At 39.3% G+C, this 20,911-nt stretch overlaps 1 long non-coding RNA gene across 1 annotated transcript in view; it reads right to left on the bottom strand.

Annotated features, from left to right (window-relative positions):
- LOC117083755 overlaps positions 1-20,369 on the bottom strand; it is an 80,948-nt gene extending 60,579 nt beyond the window's left edge. Inside the window, exon 1 of the long non-coding RNA XR_004437203.1 lies at positions 20,247-20,369. This is a non-coding gene — a long non-coding RNA (uncharacterized LOC117083755). The remainder of the gene's footprint in view (positions 1-20,246) is intronic.
- Between the last annotated feature and the right edge of the window lie 542 nt (positions 20,370-20,911).

Genomic DNA, 20,911 nt, shown 5'->3' with positions numbered 1-20,911 from the left:
AGCCACAGTGCCTTAGGGGGTAGTCACTGGATTGGATGAAATATGTACCCCAGTGAGACTGGACCAGCAGCCATGATACCCCAGAGGAAATTACACAGGCCAAGAAAGAAGAAAACACGTTTCACATTTCTAATAGTAGTAATTATCTGGATTTATTGATCAATTCACTGAGCTTATCTGAAAGACAAGAAAACAAACTGGGATTTGACACTGGCTACAGTCATAGCCGCTGTGTGTCATCTTTAATTTACAACCATTCTCTTTGACACACAGTCTTTGTGGTATTGAGCAAGAATTGGTAAGCCTTGTAAGTGGCTCATTTATATGACTTCTGCGGATATGTGGACCTCACCTAATGCACATCAAAGAAACAAGCTGGACACTTGAGCTACATTTCAGTCTCTTAGGTAACAAAGTTGTGTACAATAGTGCTATTGGGGCACTTTTTGTTTTGGTGTCAATCGAGACATGTAGAATCTTGCAAAATTAATTATGGAAGAGGGGAATATTTTTATTACTCTTCAGTGAATAATCTAGTTCAGCCAACATTTCTTGGCACTCATGTACACTGCTGCCCACAGGGTTATTTTTTGTTAGACTTCCTAACAGGATCTGATATTGTACATTGTAAACACATAAGTAAAATAATCAAGGCCCAAGATTTTTAATTTGTTTAGTGTCAGGATTTTTTTTTCTTTTTTGAGACAATGTTAGACATATAGAAGAGTTGCAAAATAGTACAGAGAATTTTCTTAGAGCCTTCTCCCAGCTTCCCTTAATGTCGACATTTTGCATAACCATCATACAATTATCAAAGCTAAGAAATCAACATTGCTACAATACAATTGACTAAACTACAAAATTTACTCAGATTCCATTTCTTCCACTAATGTACTTTTGCTGTCCCAAGATCTAACAGAGGTCTGATTTTAATACAAGATTGTCTTTTCATGTAAGAGAGGAGGTAGAGTTCTTAAGTCATGGGATCCCCTAGAAGTTAGGCTCCATGGCAGCCAAGACCTTGTCAGTCTTGTTTATCTCTGTAACCACAGGCCCAGGAATAGTGCCTGGAACATAGAGGCTTGAACATGTTGAGTGAAGGAATGACTAAGTGACCAGTCAGAACATTCTCTTCATCTTTAGAGAAAGAAACTCAACAAGACTAGATTCAAGGGATTCTTTTAAATACTTCGTTTTCCCTCAGTGTCTACATTCTCATGGTTATTTTGGGATTTTTATATGGCATAGTTAGACTGGAATTAGACTTGAATGATTAAGAATACTGGAGAAACAGATAACAATCCCACCACTAACTACCTCTTACTCTAACCTACAAAGCTAGGCTAAATGCCATTACCTGTGTTCCATTAAGTGTATTTTATACTGTATTTAATATACAAGGCAATAATTAACTGTGCATTATAGAATGAACTTCTGGATGACAGTTTTTTCATCCGATTATGCCAAATACCCAATTTATGTTAGATACATAACAACACTGAATAAATGCATGGTTACCTTTCTTCAGTACACCAATATCACCTATACACCAGCACCAAACAGACAATGTTATTTACATCACATTGTTGATGCTAATAATGAACAAACTGCTCATTATTAACAATAATGTAAAATTGTTCATGAGAAAACTGAATTTCACGCCCACATTCTAAACCAAACCCTTAAGGGAAAGTTTATTCTAAGACCAACTAACATATTCTGATCTTCTTTTTAACATCTAGATGTATTTATGACTTACAAGAAGTACACTTACGTTCTTTACATGTTTGTTAGACTTGCCCACCAAACAGAGTAAGCTGGTTTATTTTGACTATGTTATTCAAGTACTTAAAACACAGCCACATGCTATAAGCTACTCAATAAAAAGCTGTCCTTGGTGTAATCAAAAGCAGAGCAGAGAATATGAAAGCCATTCACAACCATGCCCCCAATGCTTTATGGCTACTTCCTAAAACCATCATTCACTCTCACACACAGTGACTCAGGCAAACCCACATCCTTTCCATGACAGGTGCGGTTGCCCTCCTGGTTTAATCCTTCTGGGAGGCAAGACCTCATGATGAGAGCAAAGGAGTTTAAAAGGTTTTAGATCAGCCAGCTGGTGGATAGGACAGAACTCCAAGTAATCAAAGATAATTCACTCCTGGGTGCATGTGTAGTCACACTGTAAGCAAATCTGTCTGTCAACAAAAAACAAACACAACTGAGAAATCGCATCATAGAGAAATAGGTAAAAGGGCCCATGTAGAGGAAAACACGGGATGCTAGAGAGGTAAAGTAACTCACCTTAGACCACACAGTGAAAGTCCCAGTTAGCAGCCAAAATACTTCAGAATGAAAATCATTGGATTGATTTTTCCAAAATCACTGCTTCAAAACCACTAAAGCTAACAGCAGCAGGTATTGCAAATCAGGCTGTGTTGCTCCTTTGCTTGACACCTTTGAATGGGTTCTGGTTGTGCTGAGGGGCCAAGCTTGTCAATGTAGTTTACCAGCACTTCAGTTCTGTGATCTTGTTTGCCTGCCTGTCTCACCACTCATCGTTCCCACTTATACTCCACAGGCTCCCATCACACTGTCCTGTTCGGTGTTGATCTGTGATGTCGGGTCCATGTTCCATGTTGTGTTTGGTCCCTGTTCCCTCTGCTAGATGAATTTCACCCTGTCAGACACCACCCTCCGCTTTGCTCTGCTTGGACCCTATATTTCCCTACTTAACACTGCTTAGGGCAGAAATGAAATTGGTCTTGTTTGTTTGTTTCTTTATTTGTTTGTTTTTGCCACTTTCTCTACAAAATGATAAAAAAAAAAACTTGAGAGCAGCAATCATGTCTTTTTGATTCATTGCTGTATTCCCAGGCCTTTGTACCATGCCTGACACATGGTAAGTATTAAATAAATATTTTTTCAAGAAATAAATATATTAAATTAAAAATTTCTTGTTAATTGCCTATAAACAATTACTAAATATCCCATGAATACCATTTTCCCCCTGGGAAAATAACACTATGTAAGTCTAAAACAAAGCCGTATAATATTTCGTAGGGGTTGGTTTGCTACAAATTGAAAATCAGGTTGGCCTGGCGCGGTGGCTCAAGCCTGTAATCCCAGCACTTTGGGAGGCCGAGAGGGGCGGATCACGAGGTCAGGAGATCGAGACCATCCTGGCGAACAGGATGGTCTCTACTAAAAAATACAAAAAAACTAGCCGGGCGAGGTGGCAGGCGCTTGTAGTCCCAGCTACTCGGGAGGCTGAGGCAGGAGAATGGCGTAAAGTCGGGAGGCGGAGCTTGCAGTGAGTCGAGATCCGGCCACTGCACTCCAGCCTGGGCGACACAGGGAGACTCCGTCTCAAAAAAAAAATAAAAAAAGAAAAAAAGAAAAAAGAAAATCAGGTCATTATCATTATTCCCAAGCATCACGTTGTATCTATGCCATTTAATAAATTAGGTTAGCAAAAACTACACTCACCCACCCTATTCCCACAAAATGATACTCAGAAAGCAGTTTCAACATTCTGGGCTCTTAGAGATCTGGTCCACTAATTTTGAATTTGGAACTGCCTCCATAATAGTTAAAGAAGAAAACTTTGAATTCCTAGCCCCTGAACACCAGGTATCTGGACCTTGGGCACTGTGACATTGGAGCCCATACACCTTCTTGCTAACCCTAAAACAACAAGCCTGTACCACCACTATATGCATCCTTTCCACTGTAAGGATGAATTTCCTATAAAAAAAAATGCTTTATAGCACAGTGTTATTTTATGCAGATAAAAGAGCTAAACTTTTATTTTTCTCATATTCCAGGGTTTTTCTGAGGGGACCACGTGATGATAAAGCTGTCTTTCTGCAAGTATTTACATCTCCTGTCTTCTTCTGCATGTGCATAAAGGACTGCATTTGCATCCCTGCCAAGATAAGTCTTAATTGACTTTTTTTCAGGTGTTTCCTACTGCCATGGCAACCATAATCAAATATATTTTTATGAATAGCTTTGTCAATTGCAATATAATATTTTCACTGAATACAGTCTCCAGTTCTCTTTCTACAAAGCTCTCAGGAGCTTTCTCTTCTCTGGCCTAACATTTCTTTTCCTTCAAGCCTCTAGGCCCCATGAAAATCATATATTTAAATAGCACACATGGTTTTTTAAAACGAGAACCTCCTATGATTTCCATCAGTAATAGCACACACAAAGATAAAAATAGAGTATGCTTTCAAAGGTGATAGATATTTTATTACTGGCATGATTTGTCAAATACCTATAATCCCTCTCAAATCACCTTTGATGGTGTTATTTCATTTTTTGTTTTTGTCTCCCAAGAAAAATCATTATTCATCTTAAGAGAGAACATCTTGTCAAGTGTTGCAGTTCAACAAAATAAGGAAAACATCTCTGCCAAAATGCAGCAAATGTGATTACACAAGGCCAAGGAGAAGCCCATAATTAGATCATTACCATGGAAACAACCTAATTACATGTGTAAAGCAGTGAGGGCTGAGTTGTAGATCTGAATATGTTAATACCATTGTCTATGTTATAATATTTCTGCTACTTAGCTTTCCCCAAATATAAAATGTAAACTATATAGATAAATCTTAACCCAGTTTAAATGAATGAAAAAATACTGTACGGTTATGTGAATGGAGTTCGGGGATATTCACTCTATTTTAAACATATACATATACCTTAAATGAGAAAAAATATTTCAATGTGCATATTAATAATAAATGTACACTAGCATGTAAATAGCCGAATGGCCTTAAGTGTGCATTCCAGAATTCCATACTGTGAAAAAAATATTTGCTAGAACAACCACAGTTCCAATAAGGTAATTTAATTTTTCAACTACATTTTATGATTTACACTCAGAAATAATTTAATATTGATCTTCCCTCAGTTATGTAGAGGCCTGTTGTTTCTTTAAGGACTCATTTGATCCCTGAAGGCTAAAATGTACATCTCCATTCGTTATTCAGGCCACAGTTAAAGAAATGTGCCGAATTCTTAGGAGCAGGGGAGAGGCTACTCAGAACTTTATGCATATAGGTGTGCATTTACTTTTTTAAATTACCAAATCTAAGTATCTGTTTCCAACTGCCTTTTAACACTAATTGCAAGTGCTTTTGTGGCTAAATTTCTTTAGTACCTTGATCACTCTTCTTAACTGTTCATTTGGAAAGCATCTTCTCCAGCAGCACCAGATATTAGGTAGTCCCTGACCTCCTCCACCTCTCTTGGAAAACAACGTGGCTTCCAGAGTTCAGAAGGGCAAGAGAGGAGATGTTGCTGAGGTTCCTTCCTCCCATCCTCTTACCCTTACACAATCATGATCAGGATCACACAGAGGATTCCAGAGCACAGGGCTGAGGGTAAGAGTGTGAAGGGTCTTGTCGTTTCTGACTGGTCTGCACTTCTCATGCCACCTGTGCCTCTGACTCTAGCAATGCCTCTCTCCTACTGTCATTCCCTACCCTTCTCTGTAGCTATAAGAACTGGTCTCCTTCTGGGGAGGAGGAAGAATGAAGGAAACTATGGCTCTTTTGGATAAAGGTACAACCTCATTCTGGTGCAATCTTCCGTATGCCTCCCTTAGCTTTCTTTTCATAGCACATCACACACACACACACACACACACACACACACACACACACGCATACAACATGCAACCTAAGAACAGAATAGATGTGGTAAATACATCAGCAGCACAGGTATCTAAATAACTAAGTCTGTCTTTAACAGAGGATCCAAGGGGTGTGGTGCATGAGCAAGTAACTAGCTGGGAACAGAAAATAGAGCCTATCAACACAACCATAGAATCTGAAGGAGGAAGGGAGCTTGACAGAGGGAAAATAGCTGGACTTAAAGTCAGACCATTAGATCGCTATGTTGTGTGAGTAACTTTTCCTCTGGGTCCTCAACTGTCCCTCTCTGCAAAGCAGTAGGATGAGGCTGGATGGCATTTAGGTCTTCTTTGAGTTCTAATATGTTCATTCTATGGCTGTAACATAATCTGGGTCAATGCTGCTTCCTGTTTGCCCTCTCATTCAGCCTGGCTAGTCCTGGACTAGGATGTTCCTGCTCCCTTTACTGTCCATCCACCCAGCCTGGAACACACGCACTGTTAAGACAGAAAGAAGGAGCCTGAAATGGAGACAAGATTACTCTCTTTGTCTTAAGCAAATCCTATCACCTCTGTGAGCCTGCATTGCCTTTTCAGTCAAATGACGGCCGTCTGAAGGGTATTCAGAGGGGCTGGTGAGTGAAGGGATCTCTACAAGCCCTTCCAGCTGTTCCGATGTAACATCCCATAAAGAAGGTTACTTTTATTTGTGTACTTCTTTCAGCAGTCTCTCCCATACTCAAAAACCTTTGGTGACTCCCCATTTTCATAAATGCCAAACCCAAAAGCCACTGCCTGTCCTTCAGACCACCTTTCAATCTAGCTGCAGTTTTCTTGCCCAAACTCATTTCACTCTATATTTATTTCCCACCATCCCTCACCTCAAACTCACTGGTCCAGCCAGGTTTTTCCACAAATCCAAGTATCCTCAATCCCAGTTTTCTCCCCACTCCCATGCTGCTTCTTTATTCACGAGCCTGACACATGGTAGGCCCTCAATACAGGTTTGTGGCTTGACTGTTCATTCATTCTCTCTCCCATATCCAAACCTCATCCCAGTTTTCAAGGAACAGATTAGGCCTTACCCCAGTTGTGAGGCTTGCCATGGTGTCTGTGAATTGCATGATCGTGCTCTCTAATCTACAGAATTTATGATGTGACACACTAGTTAGGACTGACAGTCATGACCTCTTAATCACTGTTGAAAGTGTGGGGAAATTTACTACTCCTTATGAGTAAACATTCTGAAGATGAGTAGCAAGACTTCTATTTCTTTATAATTACCCCATCACCTAATCCCACACCGAATCCTTGGTAGGTACTCCGGAAATATTAGAATGATAGGCTGGGAGGTGCTCCAAGAATATTTCCTAACCAGGATGAATATCATTGCTATTGTACAATCTCCACTTGGCAAAATGCACATCTTTCAAAAGGAAATTCCAACGCCAGTTCAGTGTGGCCTTTTCTCTATCCTGCTAGGCAGAGCTTGCCTTTTCCCTTCTTACAAATGTCTATTGGTACTTCTCTCATTGTCATAACTATTTGTTTATAAATCTGTCTCTCCACCTAAACAATAAATTATTTTCCTTGAGGAAAAAAAAAAAAGTTTACTTTTGTTATAATTCCATGCCCAGTACCATCGCCATGATATACTAAATGTTTAATAATGTTGAATGAATGTATAGATAATATGCACATACTCTTTAGGAAAACAGTCCATTTTTGCTTTACTTTCTCTCTCTCTGAACTTGGTGAAATCAATTTTTGACAACTTGAGATGAAGGACTAATATGAGGCTTGGCATCCACTTTGCAAGTTTATGATCTAAATTACATACAGAGTTAAAGGATAGAATTATCCATAGGATTATAATATTTATGACAAGTCTTCTCCACTGTGACCTTTAGTAGTCCTGGGTGGCTATGCATGGATACTGAACTGTCTGGCTTTTGAAATCCACATTAAAGAATCATTAAGTATTTAAAGCCACCATTAAGAAATTAAAAGAGTTAATGTATTAGAAAGTATAAAGGTTTTACTTGTTACAATATCTTCTTGTGGGGTGGTCCACAGATGGTGCTAAGATATAAATTGCTTAACACTACACGTGTACCTCTCATCATTACTATCTACTTTGAACTTTGTTTGTTTGTTTTAAGACAGAGTCTCACTCAGTGTCGCCCAGGCTGGAGTGAAGTGGCATGATCTTGGCTCACTGCAACCTCCGCCTCCCATGTTCAAGCCATTCTCCTGCCTCAGCCTCCCAAGTAGCTGGGATTACAGGCGTATGCCACCATGCCCAGCTAAATTTTGTATGTTTAGAAGAGACAGAGTTTCACCATGTTGGCCAGGATGGTCTCAAACTCCTGACCACAAGTGATCCACCCACCTCAGCCTCCCAAAGTGTTGATTACAGGCACGAGCCACTATGCCTGGCCTGTATTTATTTTTTTAAAGATAGTGTCTCTCTCTGTCACCCAGGCTGGAGTGACAGATCATAGGCCACTGAAGCCTCAAACTCCTGAACTCAAGCAGTCCTCCTGCCTCAGCCTCCCAGGAAACTAGGACTGCAGCTGTGCACCACCATGCCCAGCTAATTTCTGTTGTTGCTGTTGTTAGAGAGAGGGTCTCACTATATTGCCCAGGCTGGTCTTGAACTGCTAGCCTCAAGTGATTCTCTGGCTTCAGCCTCCTGATGAATGTAGTTTATTAATGTATTACTTATATTCTTTCTTTAATGCATATTATTTGAGAGCAGGGATAGTTTGAGACATGTCTGTCTTCTCTGTAGCACCTAACACAATAATTTCTGTGGGTCAGAAACTATTTCAATAAACAGTTACTACATGAATTTATTAAAGACCAGATTCCAAGTCTGGTTTAATATTCAACTTTAATGCTTAATATTTGGTGAATACTAAAACTGAGCAATATGGCAGAAATTACTCTTATCACCATGTCAATAATGAATGTCCTCTGCCTAAGCGACCAGTTTGTTTTACACAATCATCTTCGTGAATTCTATTACCACTCTCATTACCACTTGTAGCAAGCGTGGGGGATTCAAGATACAATTTCACATTCAAAACACCATCTCCTTCTTTTCTACCTTTGTTTTCCATTTATCTAACTTTTCCTATTAATTTAAATTTAATATCATTTTACTATATATAATATGCATCTTTGTAAGCTGTCTTAAATTACCTTCAGACCAAACAGGTCCTCACGAACATAAACAAACAGATTCATAGATATAAAATATAAATGAATAATAAAACAAAATCTGAAATTTTCTTGATTAAAACTAATTCTTGATTAAAATTATTTTTACATTTGCTATTGATAAATTTATTTACATTGTTATTACTGAATCACAACTTTAATCACTCTATAGATTGTTTGTAATTTTGCTCATACTTAAAAGATAAATTTTGCTTTCCATTTAGTCATCTGGCCTTATTACTACACACTTCCAACTTAGCTAGAGGCCAGTGGGGAAAAAAGAATGAGAAGATGAATAATTGTCTTCAAGACAACCTTTGTATTTTAAGAGCTGGGATATACATTAATATGATCAACACATACAGCACTTACTATGGGCCAGCATCATACTAAGAACTTATTACCATGGAATCCTAACAACAACTGTAAGAGATGACACTGTCATTATCATCCCATATTAGAGATAAGTAAACTGAGGAACTCAGGCATTTGGTAACTTTCCCAAGATCATACCACAAGTACATGACAGAACAAGTATTGAAACCAAGGCTGGCTGGCTCCAGGGTTGTGCTCCTAAATACTTTGCTACACTGCCTCAACTATGCTGTCTCTTCCTAGTCCTTAACATTGAAATCTTAGCTTCCAGCATTGTTCAAGAACTACTGCAAGTAATAAGAGGTAAATGGTGAACAGATGATCAGTTATGCCGTTGCAAGTAAAAGACAATTGCCCCCACAAATCCCACTGTTCTTCTTAAGATGACATTTCCCAGCACTTACCCCTCCTAGCCAAAGCATTCATGGATGATGCTTTAATATAAACTTTGTGGATTTTAAGAAATCCAAATGCTATTTAAGTGAAAGGCATTGTGCAAAGGGGGAATTTTCTTTCACTCTCAGTGGCAAAATTATTCATTGCCTCCTGCTATTATGAGTCATCTGTTGCTCCAGTCAGTACTGCCCAGGGCTTTATTTGCCATCTCTGTGTTTGAGCTTTGAAATGAGGTTATCGATTTATGATCAGTGTAACTCCTGGCTGACTCCCGGATGTTAAGATACAATAATAGAGGGTTTTGTGGAAAATCATCAGCTACCCTTGAAGGCCAGATCTACATCTTGTTCATTTTTTTGTCACTCCAACATCTAGCACATAATAAACACTCAAATATATGCTGGACGAGTGACTGGTTTCATAAATTACTCTATGGCTGTAGACTTTAAGATTCTAATGGATAAAGACTCTGTTTACCATCTTATATAGGGCTAGCATTGAACAATACAGACATGATAAAGTGAACGAACTACTTAGAGTTTTAAGAAAAATGGAAAGAAGGGTTTATGTCTTGCTGAAGTCATATGCCAGGAGACGCATAAAAATAAAAGTTCTGCCAACCACAAAAATTTATTTTAAATCCTATGAATCCTATTTCATAAGGAACCAGCTACTTCATAATTCATTAGCTAGAGATTTAACTTTTGTTATTTCTTCAGTGACATAAAAGGATATTAAGCTTTCTCATATTCCCTATTTTAAATCTCCATCACCTTAAATATACAGTGACTCCCAGGTATAAGAGGTATTGGAAAAATAAAAGACATAATATATTTATCTGGGAGATTATTTAAAAGATTTCAGTTCTTCTGTTTGACTGTAAAGGGCCAATTGTGATGCTCTTCACAGGTTTCACTATAAAAAGTGTGAATGAGGTGAGGGGAGAGAGTCCCAAACAGCCTGGAATGGAAATCCAGAAATATCTGGCTTTGGCTTTAGAAGAAACTGCTGTCCAGTACGGTGTTTCTGTTCATCTGGTGATTTACACGGTAGATGAGGAATCTTCTAAAAAATTGCAAGATATATTCCCATTTGAGGATTAGATCTATGCAGAAATGAATAGGGGACTGGGAATGGCATGGAGAGAAAGCAGCCAAGGTGCCAGGAGAATTTGGCTGAATCTCTGAGAGAAAGTGTGAGAAAGTGTTCTAGAGAGGAAGGAGATAGGCCTGACAAGCCAGCCTCAACCATAAGGCTGAGCAGGAGGAGGAAGAGGGGTCAGGAACGCCAGCTGGTCCTGGTGCTGCCTTCATACCTCTGCCCCATGAGTGCTGTATGCGTGAGCTACACCGTGCTCCCCAGCACCACTGAGGGGTCTACTTAACCGGGTGTGGCCACACAGCCAAGAAGGCCTTCCTTCTCACTTCCCAAAGGACTGCCAGCTTGTGAGCCATGAGCACTAAGCGCTTTGAAGCCAAGCTGTGAGGTCAGATTTGCTCTCCAGCAGGGTGGAAACTGGGGAAGCAGCAAGGGCACTAGTGAGGAGAGCCCTCCACTGGATCTGTGAAGGCACATAAAGTTACCACTTGGGGCCCACAGAAACGTCAGGGATGAACTTTGCAGGGATTGACATGCCTGTGTGAATGAGCTGAGCTTACAGCCGACAAAATGTTCGTTTATCCACTGCAAAATTCAGGCTTAATTCTAAATGTGAAATCACCTGAGCCCATATGCTGGGGAAACCTAAACACATTGAATTTATAAATTATTCTGTAAGAGAAAATAGAAAAAAATATATAAATTACTATATATTTTTAGGCCAGGTATGGTGGCTCATGCCTATAATCCCAGTGCTTTGAGAGTAAAGGTAGAGGGATCAGTTGAGGCCAGGAGCTCAAGACCAGCCTGGACAACATAGTGAGCCCCCATCTCTACCAAAAAAAAAAAAAGCTCAGTGTGGTGGCACGTGCCTATAGTCCCAGCTCCTCCAGAGGCTGAAGCAGGAAGATTGCTGGAGCCCAGGAGTTTGAGGTTGCTGTGAGTTATGATTGCACTGCACTCCAGCCTGGGCAACAGAGCGAGACTCTGTCTCTAAAACAAATAATAAACATTAATAATTTTTTTTTTGAGATGGAGTCTTACTCTATCGCCCAGGCTGGAGTGCATGGCACAATCTTGGCTCATTGCAAACTCCATCTCCCAGGTTCAAGCAATTCTCCTACCTCAGCCTACTGAGTAGCTGGGACTACAGGCTCGTGCCCCACGCGTGGCTAATTTTTTTGTATTTTTAGTAGAGATAGGGTTTCACCATGTTAGCCAGGATGATCTCGATCTCCTGACCTCGTGATCTCCCTGCCTCGGCCTCCCAAAGTGCTGAGATTACAGGTGTGAGCCACGATGCCAGGCTTAATAAATCTTTTTAAGATATAAATCACTATATTTTTTTTACTGGCATCATGCTTTATGGTTTCATCAGCTTCTCATTTCTTTCTTACAACCACCCTGGCAAAAACAGTACAGGTATTATCCTCATCTAATAGCTGAGGAAACTGAGGCTCAGAGAGGCCAAGAGATCTGACCTCGATCCTACAGTTCATGGGGTGCTAGTTGGGATAAATTTGAGACTGTCATTCCAACGGGGAAGTAAAGAGATGAACTCCTCCCAGCACAGATCACTCTCCAACATGAATTGTGATGTTCGTTTCTTCTCTTTTGTTTTTTCTTCTCTTCTCCTTCTCCTATTTCTCCTCCTCCTTCTCTCCCCTGACAGGTGCCAGGGATGTCCTGCCAGGAGCATAGTGATTCCTTGCAGGAAAAGATGGAGAGAGATACAGAGGGGGAAGGATGACAAAAGGAAGAGAACAGGACAGGACTGGCAGCAGCTCTCCCCACCTCCTCTCCTCACTCTGTGCTCTTTAAAAACACTCCCTGAGTCATTTTCTTTTTAAAATCTCATTTCACCCGAATGAGTAAACACAATTAACCAAATGCAGTCATGTACTTATTGAATAAAGAAAAGCCGTGGCAGCTTTTCTGGAAAAAAACAAAAAAAACCAAAACAAAACAAAACAATGCAGCAACCCATTCTCCAGCCAGCAGTAACAAGGACTTAGAAGTGTAAGACTTTTCAGTATTAAGTGGGTTTTTGACATTTTTTCCTGTCCCCTCCAGTGAGGGAAATGCCTTCTAGCTGATATTTCTGTCTTAGGAAAAAAGCAGAGAAAATGAAGATCGCCAGGACAGATAGGTTAGAAGAGAAAGCTTGGCTCCCAACTACTGTAGTGAAAGGCTTACACTGGGGTCAAGCAGAGTCCTTTTAGTTTCTGAACAGTAGAAAACGTTGTCTCCATTCCAGTGCTCCCTGATCAGGCCAAGGCCACCTGCTCCTCCTCCCACCACACATGTGACTACACCCACCCTGTAATAAAGGTCAGAAGAGTTGGTTGCATAAGCCTGATTAAACAGTTTGGACAAGCACCATGAGCTTTGGGGAATGAATCAGAGCCAGCCTTTGCCTCTGTTCTTCAGTAAATTCCATTCCTTAGAGATTTATGGAGTGCTGGCTACCTGCAAGGTGCTATACTGTAAATTAAAATTTTAAAGGAATTCTTGCAACCTCTGTTGCCTTTAATGGATAACCCCTGGGCAGGTAGAGTTAGTCTTGTTATCAAATGATGAATGGAGGCCCAAAGAGGTTCTGTAACAGTGATGAGGTAGAGGAGGCTCTGAACCTGTGAGAAGAAATGCATTGCAGCGCTGGCTTTCAGCAGGCCAGTGTAGGAGCTGTGCAAGTCTTTCAACCACTTAGCCCTCAGTTCTTCAGCTATAAAGAGAAGGAGGGTTGGTCGGGTGCGGTGACTCACACATATAATCCCAGCACTTAGGGAGGCCGATGGGGGCCGATCACCTGAGGTTGGGAGATTGAGACCAGCCTCACCAACATGGAGAAACCCCGTCTCTACTAAAAATACAAAATTAGCCGGGCGTGGTGGCGTATGCCTGTAATCCCAGCTACTCAGGAGGCTGAGGCAGGAGAATCACTTGAACCCGGGAGGCGGAGATTGCAGTGAGCCGAGATTATGCCATTGCACTCCAGCCTGGGCAACAAGAGTGAAATTCCATCTCAAAAAGAAAAAAAAAAAAGAAAGAAGGAGAGTTGACCAAATGATCTCTACAAAGATGTCTTATGGTTTGTTTTTATCTTTTGTAGGTAATATTTATTGAGTACCTATTATGTGAAGTGAGTACCCATTTACACATATTGATATTTTTAACATTCTATGATTTCTAAAGATCCCATACATTTAAAGTAATACTATATAAATAGTATAAGGAAATTTATTTACGTGGAAGAAATAAGGGAAAAGTGAACAGTACTTTCTTTCCTTTCTCAACTGGTGTTTCTTTAAGCCAAAATTTTGTCTCACCTCACTGTTCACTTTTAGTTTTATAGGGAATTTGGTGTCTGAGCCAGAACATCAAGACTTGTAGAGTAATTTTTGTTGTTATTTTTTATTTTAATGTAAAAAATAGTTACAGAGAGAAGACAATTTCGAGTCCATCCTAGGGGTGCCCCAGAAGATTATACAAGCTTTCAACAAGTAAAAACCAAACATTCACAATTTTAAAATTCCATTGTATACAGGCTTTATGATGTATATATTGTTCTCAGCTGTTACTGTGCATGTCTGTTGCAGTTTGCATTTGGAAAGTATTTTTATAATTATTTTGCTGACTCTGGTGATAACCTTCTAAATTAAGACTCAGCCTCAGTAATGGATGTTTTGACCTCACTTGCCAAGTCCACAAACAGGAAATGAGTGAAGACCTCTGGTTGGAAAAGAACCTTTCTGTGTGTTTCTGGCAAGTAAACTGTCATCACATTTAATTGAGATTTGAGAAATGGGTAGCAAAACAGCAGTGAATGATGGCATTTGCAAATTAGTTGAAGCCAAGTGAATTTTTGCCTGGAGTGTTCTGACTGAAAAAATAAATACAAGAAAAATCAATGTTAGCACAGAGAATCTTTCTTGTTTCCCTACTGATTTTCCATGAAGTAAAGTGCACATGTTTGATTCAGCTTAGAAATCACTATCTTTTTTTTTTTTTTTTTTTTTTTTGGCCCTTTAAGGGAATCTGTCAATTTTCAGATGAGATGTTGTAGTAGAAACAATCTTTGAACTGACTGTACTGATCAAAGTAATGACTCAACCTGTATCTTCCCCTACTCAGCCCCGATATAGATTTTCCTTTTCCAAGCAATGGTTTCAAATGTTTCTAAAGAAGGGAAAAAAAAGCTTTTCAATTTTCCTCCCTTTCCACTGTGATATGGACTAAATCATCAATACCTATCTCTGCCAGTAATTCACATTCATGGTTATCAGTGAGCTTACGCCAAGCTCTGTTCTCAGCACATTCTTGTTGTGCTGTTATAAAATGTTAAGTATGTGAGGTCAGTGCAAAAGTAACAAACAGTGAAAGAATGTTACCTAACAAATCCTTTATTCTAAACATAATCACCTATAATATATATGTCTAGAAATCTGTAATAAGACAGTTCTCTGTATCCCCGGTGCAAATGTTAAGATTGGTTAGATTTTTAGAAAATTTGCCATATAGTTAATATTAATCTATTTTTTGAGAGAACATTTCATATTTTCCAGATAACTCAGTATAGTGTTTTGGCTTTATAATTACTTTAAATCAGCCATATGGAAAGATGATTAAGAACCTTTTTGTCTTTTCACATTTACATATACATACAGAATATGTATACATATATGAAAATTAAAATGTTCTCTGATCATTCTCTAGATCAGTAAGTTACAGTAAATATTAAGCTTCACAAAGTAATGGGATTTTTTTCTATACCTAGTTTGTTCTCGATTCCAGTGATAAATAAGGAAAGAGATGATAATCCTTGACATAAATGACAATTGATCTTTTCTTCTTTTTTTTTTTTTTCTTGAGACCGAGTCTTGCTCTGTCACCCAGGCTGGAGTGCAGTGGCACAATCTCGGCTCACTGCAAGCTCTGCCTCAGGGGTTCACGCCATTCTCCTGCCTCAGCCTCCCAAGTAGCTGGGACTACAGGCGTCCACCACCACGCCCAGCTAATTTTTTTTTTTTTTTTTTTTTGGATTTTTAGTAGAGACGGGGTTTCACTGTGTTAGCCAGGAAGGTCTCGATTCTCAATCTATGGACCTCGTGATCCGCCCACCTCGGTCTCCCAAAGTGCTAGGATTACAGGCGTAAGCCACCGCGCCTGGCCGCTTCTTTCTTTCTTTCATCTTTCTAGCTTTCTTTCTTCTTTTCAAGGTCTGTGGCTAGATACTAGAATTTTAGAATCAACATTTCCACTAGGATTCTTTTTAACTTTCCAGCTTTTACATTAGATAAGTCTCTTTATAAAATCAAAGGTGTTCTCATTTAAAATGAAGTTTATTTTCAACACTGACATAAAAGGTCTCACAATTTTCATTGCTATTTTCAGTCATGGAGCTGCAATAAATCCTTCTAAGTTTGTGTGCACAACAGGCACGGAATATAGTCATCTCCCCTACCATCAACAAAACAGGAAAAGAAAAAAGGGTTTCAGGAAAAAAAAAATGAAACGTCTCATTTTTACAGGTCAAAAGTCATTTTCATCCCCTGAAAATGCTTTGAAAGTGGTCCAGATCTCAAATTACCATAATTTTCACCTACCCTTATGTAAGAAAAGGGAAGTAAAAGCAAAAGGAATCATAAACATCTCAGTGCAGGACATTCTTACTTTCCGTAGAATCTTTGCTGTTTTCAATTCCTACATGACTTCCCAGCACTTCTGCATCACTCTTCCCCTTATTCTTCTCTAATATGTTTCACATTGATTTTTTTTTTCAATTCTCTGCTGTCTGCACAGTCTGAAAATGCTTTGACCTTAAAGTCGAGGTCAAGTTTGCATTCCTGGAGTAAACAAGAAAGAAAGATGGAGAAGAGAACTTAAAAGAAAACCATTTGACCAAGAAAAACTATGGAGCAAAATATGTATCCTAAGAAAAGGGAGAAAATAGTGTCTTTCTTCTGAGGGTTCTCTTTTTTTCTAAATTTGGCATTCAAGGTAAGGAATATTAATATAAACTACCAATGAAAGAAGAGAAAATTTTCCTCAAGTACTATTTGTGTGGAGACTAGTCTGGCATTAACCATTGCTATCACTACGTAGAATAATAGATCTGTTAGAATGAAACTTCTAACCATACTATTATGCTCGGGTAGTATACTGGAAAAGCAAGAACCATACACTATGACTCCAAGAAAAATGGAAACAAATTAATGCTGGAAAAATACGTTTAAAAACCCACAAGTTTGAATAATCTTCTAAAATTGTTTTAGGTTTTAATAAAGACTTTATCTCTGTCTCAGGGTCTAGCTACAGTAATCTGACTTAACTGCTTCAAAAGATATTACATCTTGAAACATTCATAACTTTTCTTTTATAACAAAGGCAGAAAAACAATCACATTTGTAGGAAGATTTTTTTTTTCTTTTTACATCCTACTCTGAACCAAAATTCTGACACAATTAACACTAAATGTGGACATCCAATGCAAGATTAACTCAGTTGAGTATCCGGGAGACCTTTTTTTTTTTTTTTTTAGCAAAGTCCCTCCACTGAAATAATGTGTCACTGCAAAAGCCTTTTCATGATCCAAATTGTAATTTAATGTGATATTATCCAGGAAGCAGTTTCAGTAATAGGTTTGTGTTTACATGGACTACCTGGCTTGGCTTAGACGTTTGTTATAGAGTATGTGGTACATCTCTATCCTTTGGAAGCATGTTTTTACTTGGATTAGAAACCTACATAGGATATTTGGTGAATATTATTGGGCTTACCTGACCTTCATTGCCTCTTCTTTCTTTTTTTAATAGAACCTAATTTTGTCCAGATATCCATCTTTCCTTCTCATAGTCATGAACCTCAACTCCAGGGGTAGCCTCATTGGAATATAGATTTACTTGTTGGTCTCTATTTCCCTTGCCAGTAGTTAATTCAGGAATGGACATGCAATCTAACTGTGGACAATGAGACATGGGGAGAGGCTGTCAGAAAAATTTGAGAAAAAGAGAGAAGCAGCCAGGCACAGTGGCTCACACCTGCAATCCCAGCACTTTGGAAGGTCAAGGTGGGAGGATCTCTTGGGGTCAGGAATTCAAGATCAGGGTGGCCAATATGGTGAAACCCCGTCTCTACGAAAACACAGAAAATTAGCCGGGTGTGGCGGCATGTACTTGTAGTCCCAGCTACTTGGGAGGCTGGGCAGGAGAATTGCTTGAACCCAGTAGGTGGAGGTTGCAGTGAGCCAAGATTGTGCCACTGCACTCCAGCCTGGGTGACAGAGCGAGATTCCCTCTCAAAAAAAAAAAAGAGAGAGAGAGAGAGAAGCCTGAGAAGTGACTCTTTCTTCTTCTCCTGGGTATTATTGCCCATAAGTATACTGTTTAGATCTGGCATAGCCTTCTTGCTACCAATCTAAAGAGGAAACTAGCTCAAAAGATAGCAGCGTGAAGAAAAATTTTGTGTAAAAACCCAAATGTCATTGAGTCACAGTATCAACCAACCCTGAGATTCACCCTACATGAGTCTTAGCTATGGGAGAAGTTGTTATTGTCACTTTAGATACTTGGCATCTGAGATTCTATTCTTTGCAGCCAGTAGCAGGCTAACCAATTTCTCTTGGCTTCTTCAATTGTGTCCACTTTCCTGGCTTAGGCCTTTCAGAAGAAAAGAGAGTCCTAAGCAAATGTGTTTACCCATGATTTTAACTTGAAACTTTCTGCCATTAACATGGGGAACAAGACAAATTTATAGAAATAAAAACAATATGATCTAACAATACCAAAACATCAATATCTGAAATGTCTCTTGGAGGGGTTGCTTCATATGCCTGGCAATGTTGTCAGTGTCAGGCTGACGAGTAGGGATGTGAACGACAAAGCATTTAAATGATCTGTGTTGTCATTTTTGCAACATGAGCTCACACAGGTGATGGTCGATTTAATAAATCAAATTGGACAAAAAAAATTCAGTCTGTCTCCACGACCTTTCTCAAACCTACTGTCAGAGTTTTCTTCTCCCCTTAATGACCTCTTGGGCAGATCCACAACTTTTTGCTTACTTTCAAGTACTATAGAACTTATTTTCAGGAACCAAAAAACTCTAACCCAGTAAGACACCAAAACTTCCATTTCTTCTTGAAATCAATGTTTTTCCTCCCCAGCTCAAGTGCATTTGTGTCTTTCTTCGTTGTCAAATGCCCTGTGTAGGACAGATGTTCCAAGAAGCCTTTTTCATGAAGTACCTCTGTTAATTCTTTGGAGACCCTTTCAGGGACTCATACATTTAACATTTCCTGATGCTTGCAAAACACTCTCTCGTTAATATTTGGTAAGACCCTTGACTCCCGTACCTGAAGGTACTTGGGATTCCTTCATTCCAGCAAGCACCCCTCTTGGTGTGAAATGGTGTGAGGCCCTTTCAAATAACTTGCACTAACTTGCATAGTGCTACCTGCCCTGCAGGAAAATGAACACATCCTTCTCCATCATGTTCTGAAACTTCAAGCACTGCTGCCTTTTGGCCTCACTCTGTCATGCTGTGCATCTTCAGCCACCTCATACCTGTGATTGCTCCTGCAGAGTCAGGCACCAGGCCCTGTGCTGCCTGCACTCAAGTGCTGCCTGGCCAAACACTGTAACTGTTAACCACATGTGCCCATTGAACACTTGAAATGTGCTAGTCCAAATTGAGATCTCAAAGCCTTAGTATGAAACAAAACAAAACAAACACACACACACACACACCACACACAGCAAGATGCCTCATCACTAATTTTTATATCAACCACGTGATAGTATTTTGGATATATTGGCTTAAATAAAATGTATTAGTAAAATTAATCACCCGTTTCCTTTCACTGTTTTTTAAATAGGCTACTGAAACATAAATTACATGTGTGGCTCACATCATATTTCTATTGGCCTGCACTTCTCTAGAGCCTTGGAAACAAAGAGTGCCCCCAACCAGAGCACTGGCATTGCCCAGGAGCCTCTTAGTTATACAGAGCTTAGACTGGCAGTAGCGCCCAGAATTGTCATTTTAACCAGATCTCTAGGTGAAGTTCTGATGTAGGGTAGAGGTACTTAATCTGAGATCTGAGCACTCATGTTGATTCTTAAGAGTCTGTTACCAGTTCATGACAAAATAAGTGCAGGAATTCAGAGTACTGTTCAGAAATTTTTATAGCAATTTGATGTTACAATACAGAGTATGTAACCTCTGAACATTGTGTCCGTTTCATTTTTCTAAAAATTCAGTTCTAGTAAATCTATAAACCTGTCCATGATGGATTGGAAATTAAAACAGGTTGGTCCTTTATCACAGAAAGTTTGCGAAGTCCTGCTCTAGAGGGCACCCTTCAAACTCTCTGAGGAATTTCTCGAACTCTGTAAGACGGCAGTATTCCCTGCTAGTGAAACTCTCTGTCCTCACCACCTTTGCTCCAGAGGGTTTTCCCTCAAATTCCTCCCTTGGATCAAGACGAAGTCACATAACAGCTTACCCTCCCGTGCCATAGTGCTCTCTTTTCCTGCAATTTTCTTCCCAGGCATTCTTTGGAGTGACAATATTTGATGATTGGCCAACACCTTAGCACATCCTATGGGGAACATGTCTAAGTACCTTTCTTTAGAATATACAATGCAATTGTCACAAGTTGCCCTCAGTTTTGGAAGTTAGCCCAAATTCCAAAGCAGTAGGAAAGTTCCCAGTCTGTATTCAATCAAGGCAAAGACTCCCAAATTTTCTGGGGAACTTATTTTGGGCTCTGGCATTTTCTGTTTTGTCTTTTCCTCCGTCAAAACACTCCTCCGATTTCCCCACATAAGTTCAAGTAGTCTTGGCAATCAATCCTAATTTGAAAGTTTTAATTGGAATAATATGTAATCTTTCTTAAATAGTATACTCTAGGCTTCTTCTACAGTTTAAGGAAAATCTTGTAGATGTGCCCAACACATTTTATTAAGATACAGATATACGTAACTCAGTGCATATTACATATTCCTGGTAAATGGAAATTTAAACCTCTTTTTTGGTCAATTTAATGTCCACAAGCAGTTCACCATTTAATCTTATGGCTTATTTTGTATAAACAAAGTCTTCCTTATTAAATGAAGAACCACTTTCTAATTTTCAATTTTAACAACATAATCACAGATTTCCATGCAC

Source organism: Trachypithecus francoisi, unplaced genomic scaffold, assembly GCF_009764315.1.
Source record: "Trachypithecus francoisi isolate TF-2019V2 unplaced genomic scaffold, Tfra_2.0 Lachesis_group0, whole genome shotgun sequence".
Taxonomy (NCBI): domain Eukaryota; kingdom Metazoa; phylum Chordata; class Mammalia; order Primates; family Cercopithecidae; genus Trachypithecus; species Trachypithecus francoisi.
Note: the sequence above shows the minus strand (reverse complement) of the source record. Positions and strands in the feature narration are given on the sequence as shown.